At 44.6% G+C, this 13,686-nt stretch overlaps 1 pseudogene; it reads left to right on the top strand.

Annotated features, from left to right (window-relative positions):
* Nucleotides 1-6,007: 6,007 nt before the first annotated feature.
* LOC125519318 lies at nt 6,008-7,408 on the top strand (annotated as a pseudogene).
* The last annotated feature ends 6,278 nt before the right edge of the window (nt 7,409-13,686 follow it).

Raw genomic sequence — 13,686 nt, 5'->3', positions numbered from 1 at the left:
CCAGCGGTCCATGTCGTCAACTGCAACCCAGTAGGCACAGGCCCCAACAGCGTGCCCCCTCCGTACGTCCTGTAGTCGGCCCGTGTATCTAGGCTAGCTGTACAACCCACGCAGAATACAGCATTTTCAGGAGCTCGCAGCTACAACATTGAATGTGCTAGCAGCATGTCAGATAAGGTTGATATGTGGTCTAGATAATAGGACCATATGATAGTATGACCCATACACGGGATAAATTTTCTTACCTTAATATGAATCAAATACTGATAATTTATCCAATATTTTTTAAAAAAATCCAAATTTTCTACATGCAATGTATAAACTAAATTGGTCATGTCAAATTCTGATCGGCAAGAAATATGGGACAAGTTTTCAAACAAGAAACATGGGTATACGCCACGCCGAGGGCACCATACGAATCAGTCGCAAAGCAAGGCGAGCGATAGGGGAGAGGGTGGGTGTGCCATAGGGTGAGGTCGAGTGGGGCAGTTGTGTATGACAAGCGGTAGATGTGGGTATGTTTCAGTCGGCTGGATATAAGAAACGAAAAAACGTTGTTGCTTCCACTGTCGGCTCCCCACCTTTCACTATGGCGAGCATTAGGGGGCGTGGAAGGTCGTCGAGTGGGCGATGCCGTCAGCTCCTCAGCACCCATGAGCTCGGTCTTATCCAAGGCCTTGCTAACGTGTGTTCTCATCCTTCTCTGCGGCCGCCACGCCTGCCTCCCGCACCATCATCTTCAACCCCACCCACGCCCAATCCATACTCTTCGACGTTGCAACCGATCCAATCCAACAACACTGGCGGCGCAGCCAATACCCGCCGTCCTGATTTACCATGCCAGGGGGGCGCCATCGAGATCGGTTGATGGAAGAGAGCATGCACACATAGCTCATTATGCAAGAAAGGGTCTATAGAAGTACAATCCGCAAGCCATTGACCTTAGAAGAGCAGTTACGTGAAAAGCTCAAAACAACATACTCACTTGTATGCCATCTCGCCTATGCCAAATCATAAATCTTGGTATTGAATCTCCCTGCATACAAAATAAAATGAAGTTAGATAAGAAAACTGGTGCAATTTAACATGAGGATTGCATAGCTCACCATGTGAGAACAATCAATTAAGCAAGGTTACATGTCATTTGCATTTCTTTATAAACTTAAGGTGATGGAAGCTTTGCGCACAATAGTAATTACTGTTGCTATGTGTATAATGGTTTTCTTATAAAGAAGCCGCAAATAACTACGATATCATAAATGTAGCGTATTTACTATTTACAGTGATTAGGCACACACACACACCTCCAAAAAGCAGTCACAAGGATCAATAAAAACACCTTATCTTCTTTTATTTCATCAAATTCCATTTCTTTTGGCACAAGCTAGCGAGTTCTTGCAGTTTGAATAACAAGCAGGTAGCTGAAACTCACATCAAACTACTGTTCCAACTATAGAAATAAGCAACTAAAAATGAAAAAATGGAGATGCATATGCTTGTTCAAATAAAAAAATCTCCTAAACTAAATTTTCCTAATAAAACCTCCTTGGATAGCTTATTCTAATTAAAATGTTGAATATCAAGTGAGCAACATGTTCCAGAATAATGATAATTAAATGAAAGCAATTTGCTAGTTAATACTCCCTCCGTAAAGAAATATAAGAGTGTTTAGATCACTACTTTAGTATTCTAAACGCTCTTATATTTCCTTAAAGAGGAAGTACGTACAGTTGCAGGAAGGTAAGTGTGCATCTACAGGACAAAAGAAGAAAATATTTAACGTCAGGGCTATGAGATTAACATACCAGCACCATTTCCTGTTATTTCTAATTCAATAAATTTGGTACAAAGCTTTTATGAAGCTGCCCTTAGGACCTCAAGGTTAATTATCCCTCTATTTATCACTATCCAGGTATTCAAATTCTCTAAAGCCCATCGTCTCTTCCTCTGACAAGTTTCTGAAAAATGTAACTATAACAGAAGAAATGAGAAGATGGGTTATGTAGTGCAGACTGTACTACCAAGCAAGCAAAGAAAACAAAGTTTGAAATTCAGATCGTTTCAGTACCTTCAGGCAAACCTCTTCAGCATGCATAATAAACCTTATTCAGCTTGGTACTCACAAATGCATTGATTTTGAAAGAGCAAACCTTTCTTGCATCGAACTTGAATTTCTTTAAGATGCGATTGGGAACACTTGCTCATGTCCAGCATAGCCTATGTCAGGTCTGCACAAGACACCTAGCCAGACATCGAACTTGAATTGGCAGAATCAGCCTTTTCTCGTCTGATGGGCTGTAGTTTATTCAGATTTTTCTTTTCAAAATGACATCGCTCAGTACAAATTTAGCCTGGCCAAACTGTTAATCTGTGCCATGCATGTCAATTTATCTATAAAAATCCTTTATAAAATCAATATTAACAAAGCACAAGGAAGCAACAATGTGCGCATCTTTGACATGCATGAATGGATAAGAAAGATATTACAGGATCACTAATAATAAAGAACGAGGAAGCATCCACATCATTTTCTTTAGATACATCGATATCAGCGTCAACCTATGTCTTGGGAGGGCAGTCCAAAATCATCCGAAGATGGCGAAAAACATATTTGGCCGCCAAAAATATTTCACAAATCATATTGCACTAAATATATAAAATACTCCCAAATACAAAAGAAGAAAAGGTGCATGACTGACAGCCCCTATTTCAATTACGAAGCATTTTCATCTGCCCCACAATTCAAGTTTCTAAACAGAATATTAACTTCCATATATAAAGTTTATAGCTCCCAAAGTATCTTGACTGTTGAGTAGATAACTCATTAATCACAACTACAGAGAAAAATGAATAATCATGTAATTAGTGTAATAATTATTGCTCCGAAGTGCCTTGACTTCTGAGTGTTAACTACTAAACAAATTTTCCACATGGCCAAAACAATATACAGGATAGAGATATGTGCATTCCTTAAGTATCATCAGATTAAACAAATAATACAAGAAGTGGTTTAGTTTGAAGAGGGGGCACTGGTACCTTACGCTGTTCCAAGAACCACAGAGGACTTGCAACGGCAGTGGAGCACGTTCCCGTCCCCAACTCAATCCAACGCAGTAAATTGTTGTTCCCGGAGGAAGGAACATACATGAGTCAAAGTAACCAGCCTGCTGTTAAAAAAACAGATTCTTACAGGAAAGGACATACAGGAAGGAACGTTCAAAACCTGAACCTGAAGGGCTCGACGATCGGCCTGGGTGCTGGCCTGAATTGTGCGAGACACGGCAGCGTCCAGCGGTGTTGGCGGCAACGCATGGGGAGAAGCCGCTTGCAGCAGGGTGCCGGTGGGGAGGCAGGGAGGCGACGTCTACGACGGCCGGTGATCGGACCATGGGTGGCGGCATGGATCGATGGGGAGGCTAACGAACGAAACTAACGACGACCTACGTACTAACGACCCCCTCGGACGACGGCTGCGGCGGCGGCAACGATCGATGGGAGTGGGCAGCGAAGGATGAGATCGATGGTGTTTTTTGTGGCAGCGGCGGGGAACCCTAGGCAGAAGATCTAGAGGCGGCGGTGAAGGGATGGAGGGGCGCCGGCTTTGATGTGCGAGGGCAGCGGCGAAGGGATGGAGCGGCGGCGGCGGTGAACGAGGGCGGCGGCGAGGGATGGAGCGGCGGCGGCGGCGAACGAGGGCAGAGAGTCGTGCGCGAGAGTGGTTCTCGCTCGATGGCATGAGTCGTCGCTCATACGTGCGGGCGATAGGTTTACGTTTTTTTGTCGCTGGTTAATCATCGTAGGTCTTTTTTTGTTGGTTAACCATCATAGGTCTTTTTTCGTTCGTACGTGCATGGGTGCGGGTTGGGGTCTCAACATGAGGTTTTTTCGGTTTGTGGTGGCTAAGTTAGAGGTGGGAAGAGGTACCAAAAAAAACCATAGGAGGTGGGACTAAAAAGAATCTGGAAACGAGACTACCAACTGCTCCATTAGGAGTAGAGATTAAGATCTCGAGGCCATCCAACCACCACTACTGCCGACAGAAAGCATGGTCTAACACAACTGATAGAGACGCCGACAGTTTACACTTTGTCCATCCATAATTCTTGTACATAATTTAATATCCAAAAAAATTGTGTACATTTTTTATTTAGAATAATTTACTTTTAGTATGTAATAAGGATTAATATAACATAAATAAGGGTTAATGTCTGGTAATGAGGAAATTAAGTCAGGTCGATGATACGTTTCGAAGCGTTTTGCCGAGTTTGCGTGCGCTCTATTAATATTGCCTGGACACTTTGCATTACAGTGTCTCATGTGCTCCTTCTCGGCTTCTCCTGTGGCCTGTATAGTTTGACCAGTTTCACGAACTTACGAAAATTCTAGAGCATGCATGAACTATCCGTGATTCTACTAATATGAGGTGGACAACGCAATGCTAGGGCCCACTGCGAATCCTTGAATCGTGAGCCGTCGGATGGCTCTATCCAATGGCCTCTAAGTTGCCACGCAGCTCAATATTTGAAGGCACTAAACGTGAGCCGTCTGATGAGGATGATCCAACGGTCTATATGTGTTGCTACCGGTATACTAAGTATAGATATAGATATAGAAATAAAAATAGTATTCCACGCATGACCTACCGTGCGCGCCAACGTGGTGTGGGAGGTCCTGCTGCGCGTGCCCACCAGGGCGCTCTGCCGCAGCCGCGTCGTCTGCCGGTCCCGGCGCTCCCTCCTCTCCGATCTGTCCTTCCAAGGGGTTCGCAGAGGAGCTGGACAAAGGTCTTTGGGTCAAGCAATATAGTGCCACACCACAGGAATCCATGGTATGTTATCCCCCGGACTTCGTGGACGAGAACCTCAAGCTCTTGAAGATGTTGGCGGTTTATTCCATCCCGACGAGTTCGGAATGGAAGGGCCCAGACTACTGGCGGACGATTGCTTTTGATGCACAAAACAGTGAAAGTGAAGATGTGCCGCATCTTGGAGCTTGTAGCGTCCTGGGCATACATCTAGAGGAAAACCGTTTGTGCTCAGAGAGTGGATGAAATGGTGACTGGATGCTCGTTAAGCCTTCGTATTGATGTTGCCTGTTAATTGACGAGGTCTATAAAATTTGTGCAGGGAAGGTTACGCGCGATCTGGCCGTATTTACACGGCATGCAGGTTTGTACCGGCAACAGGAAGTCCCTATCTGTCGGGGCTCACTGCAGTACTTGTAGTCGTCATTAAGTGGTTACGACGTGGACATAATTATTATTATTTCTATGTTTTTTGTACTATAGTGGCAAGAGGAATAGATCATAAGTTTTCTCCTAAAAAAAGAATCCAGCAATTAATGTGATGATGTAAACATTAGTGTGTGCTCTCTATAAAAAAAAGTCTCGTTGGAATGTGGCAGCAAGTGAAGACCAAAGGTGCACACTATGCACCTTAGATTTTTTTCCCTTGAATATATTGTGTATAAATTGATGTGATGTTACTTAAAAGGTTGTTTAAAAGTTTTCATTTGTTGTCGCCAATAAACCTATTGAGCAGGAGGCCCGACCAATTAAAACTTGAATCAACAGCCTCAGTTGTTTGATTGCCAGTTCGGTTTTAAAAATTATGGCTAATAATGACAACAATACTCTGGCTTAAACTGTTTGTGTGGCTAATTTTGACGTGAACCTCTGTCCTTATCGGGTTGTACTCAGGCCTTGGCTTATTGGTAGCCCTTTGTGTTGGACCTTGGTATCTATGGCGCCAATGCTACTCTGGGCCAGTTCAATCTCTTGCTAATTAATGTACTTGAAGTGCTGCGTATCTCCGAATGGATTTCTTTAACAATTGAGTTATTAATTGATGGGGATTAGAAGATAGATAGAGTATGCATGTCCAAAAACCAGATTTCCTCCAATAAATTCCACAAACATCAATGGATTTCATCTGTACACATAGCTTCACAATTTCCACCACTCGTGCATCTCACTCCAAACAAGCACTATCGGTCCACTCCGTACTCAATGACGGCCAAATTACTTCTAGCACTAACCCTCCTGGGCACCCTCGTGCCATCCATCCATGGAATTACGGCCTCAACTTTATTACCGCCACTCAACAGCAGTGGCGGTTTCAGCCTCCTGCTCGCCGCCAACCACCAACGGACGCATGACTTGGCGAGCCTCCAGCACGGCAAGGACCATGTAAAGTGCCGGATCACCAACCATCTCCTCCCGCCGGGCATCGCCACCAACATCACCATTAATGCCAGAAGTCCACTCATGTGCCCTCTGGCGGACATGGTGTATGCCGTCCTGGTGGGGGTGGGCACGAAGCATGGGTCCCACAACTACGAGCTTGCGCTGGACTTGGATGCAGTGTGTGCCATGCCACCCCTGTAGGCCACAGTTCAACCCAGTGTTCGACCCAACCAAGTCCTTGACCTTCCACCATGTCCCAGCGAACGATGGTGTCTTGTGTCGTGCGCGGTACAAACCGTGGGAAAGCAGTCATTGCGAGTTCCATATCGGCTACCGAAGCAGCCCCACGTCGGCTTCGGGATACCTCGCCAAGGAGACCTTCTCCTTCCTCAAAGGCAACAACGAAGGTGGGCTTGAGCAGCTGCGGAGCATAGTTTTCGGCTGCGCCCACCACACCGCGGAATTCGACAACCAGAACATCCTCGCCGGTGTCCTCGGCCTTGGGATGTGGAAGTCCCCCATCAATCCACAGACCAGGTCAATAATGGCCAAGGCGTTCGCTTCTCCTACTGCCCGTTCACGCCGGGGATGAGCGCGTACAACTTCCTCCGGTTCGGCGCCGACATCCCTAGCCAGCCACCGCCGAGCGTGCACCGCCATACAATACTCATCCTTACGCGGACTAGGAACAACGATTATTCATACTATGTCAAGCTCGTTGGGGTCAGCGTGGGCGGCAGCCGGGTGCCGGGTGTCACGCCAGAGATGTTCCACCGTCCCTGTCGTGGGGTATGTCAAGGGGTAGGCGGGTGCGTGATCGACATCGGCACGAAGATGGCAGCGTTCGTGCACGCGGCATACATCCACATTGAGCAGGTGGTGCGGCTCCACCTGCAGCACCATGGGGCACACTTCGTCCATCTACAGGGCCACCACATGTGTGTCCACCAGCCGGCGTCACACCATGGCATCCTCCCGAGCATGATGCTGCACTTCGAAAATGGTGCATGGCTCCGGGTCATGCCGGAGCATGTGTTCATGAAGATCGTCGACGAGGCCGGCCATCAATACCAGTGCCTCGGCTTGGTCTCGAATAGGGACATGACGGTCATCGGCGCCATTCAACAGATCAACCATCGCTTCATCTTCGACCTCGAAGCTAAGAAGCCCACTGTCAGCTTCAATCCGGAGGCATGCCACCTCGACGCAGAGCCCCCAAGCTAAATCTCGGCATATGGTAGTGTCTTGTTTCGAATAGATTTATATTGCAATAAACGCTGAGGTTTTCGACATGGCAGTCGACGGTTTTACCTTTTTGGAGCTGATGGATTTTGGACCACTAAATAACGATTCGTTGACCCAGATTAACCTTCTCCCATTTAGGCTGGTCATAGTGGGGAGTAACTTAAACTAAACTAGTAACATACATATGTTACTAGTTCATGTTGCTACCTTTATAGTGGGAAGTGTCATAGGTGTAGTAACATACATGTCTTCATTTATTATTTTGTAGACTTATATTGTATTGGAAATCGCTATGTGATGGTAACATATTATGTTATTCTATTTGTCTCTCTCCTCTTTAATTACATGACACATTATCTTTTTTGCTTATGTGGCATCTATGTTACTATTTATGTTACTTCCACTATGACTAGCCTTATATAACACATCCTCCCCTGCTTTAACCCTAGGTATCAATCAGATCACTTTAGTGGCTTTGGCTATCATTTAACCCACGCAAACAACATTTTTGTCAGGCAGCTATATATGATGGAAGGAGTGGCCATTTTACATGAGACCATTCGTGAGCTGCACACTAAAAAAATAGATGGGTGACTTTAAAAAAAATCATTGTCGACGTCCATTTGACAAGGTAAATAGGCAATTTTCTTAGTATCATTTCGCAAGCTTCAGCAATGGTCTCATGTAAAATGACCACTCCTTCCATCATATCGGAAATAGATACCCATCAATCCAAGATACACAGTTGATGGATCTATCTTGTGCACACCAGTGGCACACTGGCATAGCATATTTTAGGCCAAGTGTCTAAGCAAGCAAGTATGATCGTTACCCAGCTTAACAAATTACAGCTAGCTGCAAATAAACAGTGTTACGAGTGCGTTTTCAAATCCTCTCGTTCATGCAGAGCTCCATGCTATTAGCATCACATTACCATTTTTTGCAGGAAAAACAAGAACATTAGTGAAGGAAAATAGTAAAATTCTCACGTGCAGGCTCCCCTACTTTCATCGGATAGCTCCCTAGCCAAGATGCAGTGGATGCGGCTAGCAAAGTGTTAGAATAAATATAATCCGAGGCGCATAGTCGACCATCTGATGACCAAGCAATCAAACGAGACACAATATCAAGATTTATTAACGAGGTTCATCGATATTGCTACATCTCCGGGGCCTGACTATAGCGCTCCTCCCTGTGACAATGTCACAATACCGCACCCCGATCGCCCGGGTGCCGGCACACGCCGCCGGCTCCCCCTGCCTGCTTGTGCTATGATGTTGGCAGAGATTACATTGTGTGTCTACCTCACATTATATAAGAGGCATTGGATACAAGTATCCTTTTAATTAGGACATGAGTCCGTATCCTATCTACACACCGTACGACTCAGAGTCCAACTATAACCTACCTTATATAAAATATTTGACACAACTCAAACACAAAGTCATCTCGGAGATTAGGTAAGGCCTTCACGTGTCCGAGCTGTAATCGCTATCTGTGTCCCAAAAGTCGTCAGAACACCAACAATTATTAGGATCAGAATGGCAATCTTGGTTGTTGTAGGAGAACATTGGTTCAAGATAAGCGGAAACCCAACGACTATCATAGTACGGTTTAAGCTTTAGAGTCTTGATCCTGGCCCACTTTGCGAGTAGCGCATCGTCGACGGTGATGTTGTGGCAATTATACATGCAAAGATGCTCGAGGTAAGGATAGCTATCAATGATGATCACCATTTTCTTGTTGGTGATGTCGATGCAGTTAAGACTAAGGTGTCACCGCTGTTTCATCGTAGCGATCCCAACCACATCCCTTCTCTTGTAGTAGTTGTCATCTTTATCGAGAACGCACCACCTCGTAGTTGCGGGTATGCTCCGCCAATTGTCTTGTACACATCACGGCTTTCCTCATCATCATCACATACCTCTTTGCACTCAATAAGCACTACTTCTTCTAGCCGAGGGAATTTGATAATCAGGTCCATGAATCCTTTCATGGAGATCTCCAAGCATCTTATCAGGGCAAAGCTCTTAAGGGAGGGCGACCTGCAACCAAGGTGAAATTTATAGTATTACTTTGTGGTGCTCTTTCTATGTCAAGATTTCATTGGAAAACGAATATACATGGCAACAACTGTGTAGTTCAATGCTCCGCATGACAATTGGTCACAGACAGAGAGGTATAGCAACATGGGTTGATCAAATGAACTGATGACAGTGCAACAACCAATCTGTAATGAAAAGTGGACTGCTGGCGCTCCTAGCAAGAAACCAATGGGCCATATTTTGGACGATGATGTCAATCAGGTATCCAACTTCTTAGCTGTTGATACTGGTCAGTGGAATGAACATATCATTTGCAACGTATTTATTCCTCCGGACGCAAATGGTATATTAAACATGCCATAGCAGAGGCCTGGTGGTGAGGATATTTCTAGGCTTGGTCCACAGAAAAGAACGATGAATTATTCAGTTATAAGTATTCTGGTGGCTGAATGACTGAATGTGTTGCCGAAAATCAGAGTATTCTGGTGGCGAAAAATCAGAGAATTTGGTGGCGAGTCCTAAACTCCTAATATATGCAGTATACTACCATGCATTGCCTCCTTGGCATGCCTACACAATTATCAGCAACAGCACATGTGAAATGACGAGACAATGTTCTATGTTGTCTTAAGAGTGTGACCATGCACAACTTCTCGGGGATACACTCAGACTCCTCATCTATACCATACCAGCTCTTTGACTACATATATTTGGTTGGTTCAGAATATAAAATTACCGGATAAATCTAGCAAGAATGCAGGGCTTTCACCTAGATTTAAATATTCTGAAACTGAATTAGGCTCAGTCACTCAGATCTAGTGATGTACTCCCTCTGTCTCAAAATATAAGAACGTTTTTAACACTACACTAGTGTCAAAAACGTTCTTATATTATGGGACGGAGGGAGTAGTGTCGAACAAGAGTACCTGTCCGCTATGTATTGCAGGAGCTCATCGGTGACGAATTTCCTCCCCACGAATCACGAACTTCTCGAGCAGCCTGCCAGAGCGGTCAACGGCCTCCTTGGCCATGGCGCACAAGGAGGCACCTCTGTCCACCACATTGTGGGGCTGGCACATCATCACCACGGCTCGCCATAGTTCCGGCGCCTTGGCGGCCTCAAGCCATGAGCGGCACACGAGCTCGGCGCCCATGAGGAGCTCAACGGCGGCGAGCTTGGCGAAGACAGAGGTGAGCGCGTCGAAGGGCATCTCCGACCAGTCCCTGGCGGATGGCCCCGGGGCGCCCATTTCCTCGAACACCTGCCTAGTACTGTGTGCGATGAGTGACTTCCTTCAGATATTAGGGACCTGGTGAGTGAGGGCTGAGGGGCACCATCGGGTGGAAGAAGACGGGGAAATGCAGAAGAAGAAACGGAATGGAGAGGGACCGGGATGTGAACCGTGGCTGCGGGATGCTTACCTCACCGGCGGCAGGCGGCAGTGGAGGAGAAGCAGCCGTTGTGCGCCGCTCTCGCAAGCGTCAGTGCACCGTCTGTAATCCTGGACAGAGTGAAGTGAAGAACAGTTCTATATATAACCCCAGCACATGGGGGAAATACACTTTGGTACCTGGTTGTATATGCACCCTATATGGGGATTTTTTTAATATTTTAATAAAAAGTCAAAATAGGTAAGAACTTTTTTGATAAAACACTTCTTACTTTTGCACTGATATATAAATGTCGACGAAAAAAAAACAAAAATTGACCTCACAGCAAAAAAGATAAAATTTATTTGCTATTATAGGTCAATATTCACACTATTTTAGCTAAAAATTTGTCTTTTTTGAAAAGAAGTCAAAAGGATATATTTTTTTGTGGATTTTATTTCTCACGAGTACAATAGAAGATCAAGTTTATTTCAAAAATATTTTTAGGAATTTTCAACTTTTTGTTGAATTACTAAATTTTTTTCCCATATAGGGTGCATATGTCCCCATAGACCAAAAATTCCCCTCCCAGCACATCGAATCTTCGTCCCAGGCCAGCCCACCACGTACTCCTCCATCACCTAAAGCTATCGCTGATCTGAGCATTGAAGTATCCCTAAAATAAACTGAGCATTGCACTATATGATAAGTGATTCTTTTTTTCTATCTTCAACTTGTTCCATAAAATGTATTTAATCCTCCTTTTTTAGTACTCCCTCCGTCCCAAAATTCTTGTCTTAGATTTGTCTAAATATAGATGTATCAAGTCACATTTTAGTATTAGATACATCCGTATCTAGACAAATCTAAGACAAGAATTTCGGGACGGAGGGAGTAAAAAATAATCATATAATTATAATGCATGTATTGCTTTGTGTGCAATGCAAGCTGCCGATTTGCCGAATATGAAGTGTGAATTCAGACTTTTGTCATCTCTCAACGGTAGATTTTTAACATTCTCGTTATTAATATAAACATGACGAAGATAACCATGTTATAGTAGCATGCCATCTTTATTATTATTATTATTGAGGAAAGGCTATCATGGCTAGCTTTATTGATCAAACGACATGGATACATCATCTACGAGCTTACTCACCAGACAAGTTGGAGGCTCGTCAGTCCAACTAATAGACACTTCATTATAGTAACTATAGTTAGCAAGCACATGCGCCGCTTGATTTGCAGAACGTAAACAATGCTTAAAATTGATCTTCCCAATCAAAGTAGTGATATCCACACAATCTGCAAAAATTGCTATTGTTGCATCCCACTAAGAGTTCTGCCGTTACAGAAGTTGATCACATCTAGAGAATCATATTCTGCTTCTACCCGATGGAACCCCAGATTATTTGCCAAGTTTAACCCGTCCCGCATTGCCATTTCCTCAGTAGTCATGACATCTGCTGCATAAGGAATGAACTTACATTGAGCTGCAAGGAATATGCCCTTTTCGTCTCTAATGATCGTCGTTGTCGCTCCAACTCCTTCCTCAATGAAAAAAGTTGCATCAATGTTGAGTTTAACAAATTGTGGATCTGGTTTCGATCACTTTGATTCTTCCGTTGTAACATTCGCCGCCGAGGCCTTCTGGTAATTGCTCGTGATCGCTAGGACAGATAGAGGCCATCTCACCACAGGCGGGCAAGTCTCATTATGTGTTATGCGCCGGCGAGTCCACCGGAGATACCAGCACCCCACTACTATCAACTGTTTCATCTCTAGCGACGGCATTAGTGGTAATGGTATATGATTGATAGGTAGAATATACTGCATAATAACTAATCCGGATGGGTCAACATTGGCTGCAGTATTTATGAAGTCCGTTAACCCTAGCCCATTCCACATCTCCCTCGAATGAATGCACTTGAAGAAAAGGTGGTGTATGTCTTTTGTGACACAAAGGGCATCCTCCAATTGCACCAATATGCCTATTAGCGAGTATACCTTTCAAGGACAGAATTCCATGTAATAAACGTCAGCAAAATATTGAAAATTTACGTGGAATCATAAGTTTCCAGAGTGTAGACCAAACAGCCGGGGTAGCAGACCCACTTGGCCGCTCTAGGGTATTTGCATGGGCCCCAAATTTATGTAGCGATTGAACTCTGTATGCTGTTCGCACAGGGAATGTACCCTTCCTGTCAGGGTGCCATGCAATAAAATTGTCAAAAGAATGGATACTTAAAGGAATTTTCAGAATCCTTCGAGAGCACCCACTGTGTTAAAGACCGTGTTAATTAGCTCTTCATCTCTTTCTTGTCTATTTTACTATATCATTAAGCATTGTGCCTCTACAACTGACAACAACCATAGCCAGGGATTTGGCATGAACCTCTGTTTCATTGGACTGTAGTCAGTCCTGAGCCCATTAGTAGCCTGTTATGTCGGGCCGTGATGCTATGTATGGTGCTTTTTCTCAACAAAAAAAAAACTATGATGTTTGGGCATTTTCGATCTCTTATACCATGGACACTACAGATAGCATCCGATGGGCAATGTGAAGTGAGCAGTGTGTTCTCAGTCTGATCTGCTTATGCGGCAAATTTTTTTGCTCTTGTTACTCGAGAGGTGGAGCCATATGCATAGCTTGCATGGGATCGAGGGCACCACGACAGTGCCGATTTTTTGCTTGACGATGAGAACCCGTTGTTGGACTTCCGACAGATTGCAGCGAAGAGGGTTTCCGCACCAGCCGGCGTGCCTGTTTTTTGACCAGGAGGATGAGACTATCGTCCATCTCATGGTTGGATGTATCTTTGCACAGATGATATGGGTAAT

Source organism: Triticum urartu, chromosome 7 (assembly GCF_003073215.2).
Source record: "Triticum urartu cultivar G1812 chromosome 7, Tu2.1, whole genome shotgun sequence".
Taxonomy (NCBI): Eukaryota; Viridiplantae; Streptophyta; class Magnoliopsida; order Poales; family Poaceae; genus Triticum; species Triticum urartu.
Note: the sequence above shows the minus strand (reverse complement) of the source record. Positions and strands in the feature narration are given on the sequence as shown.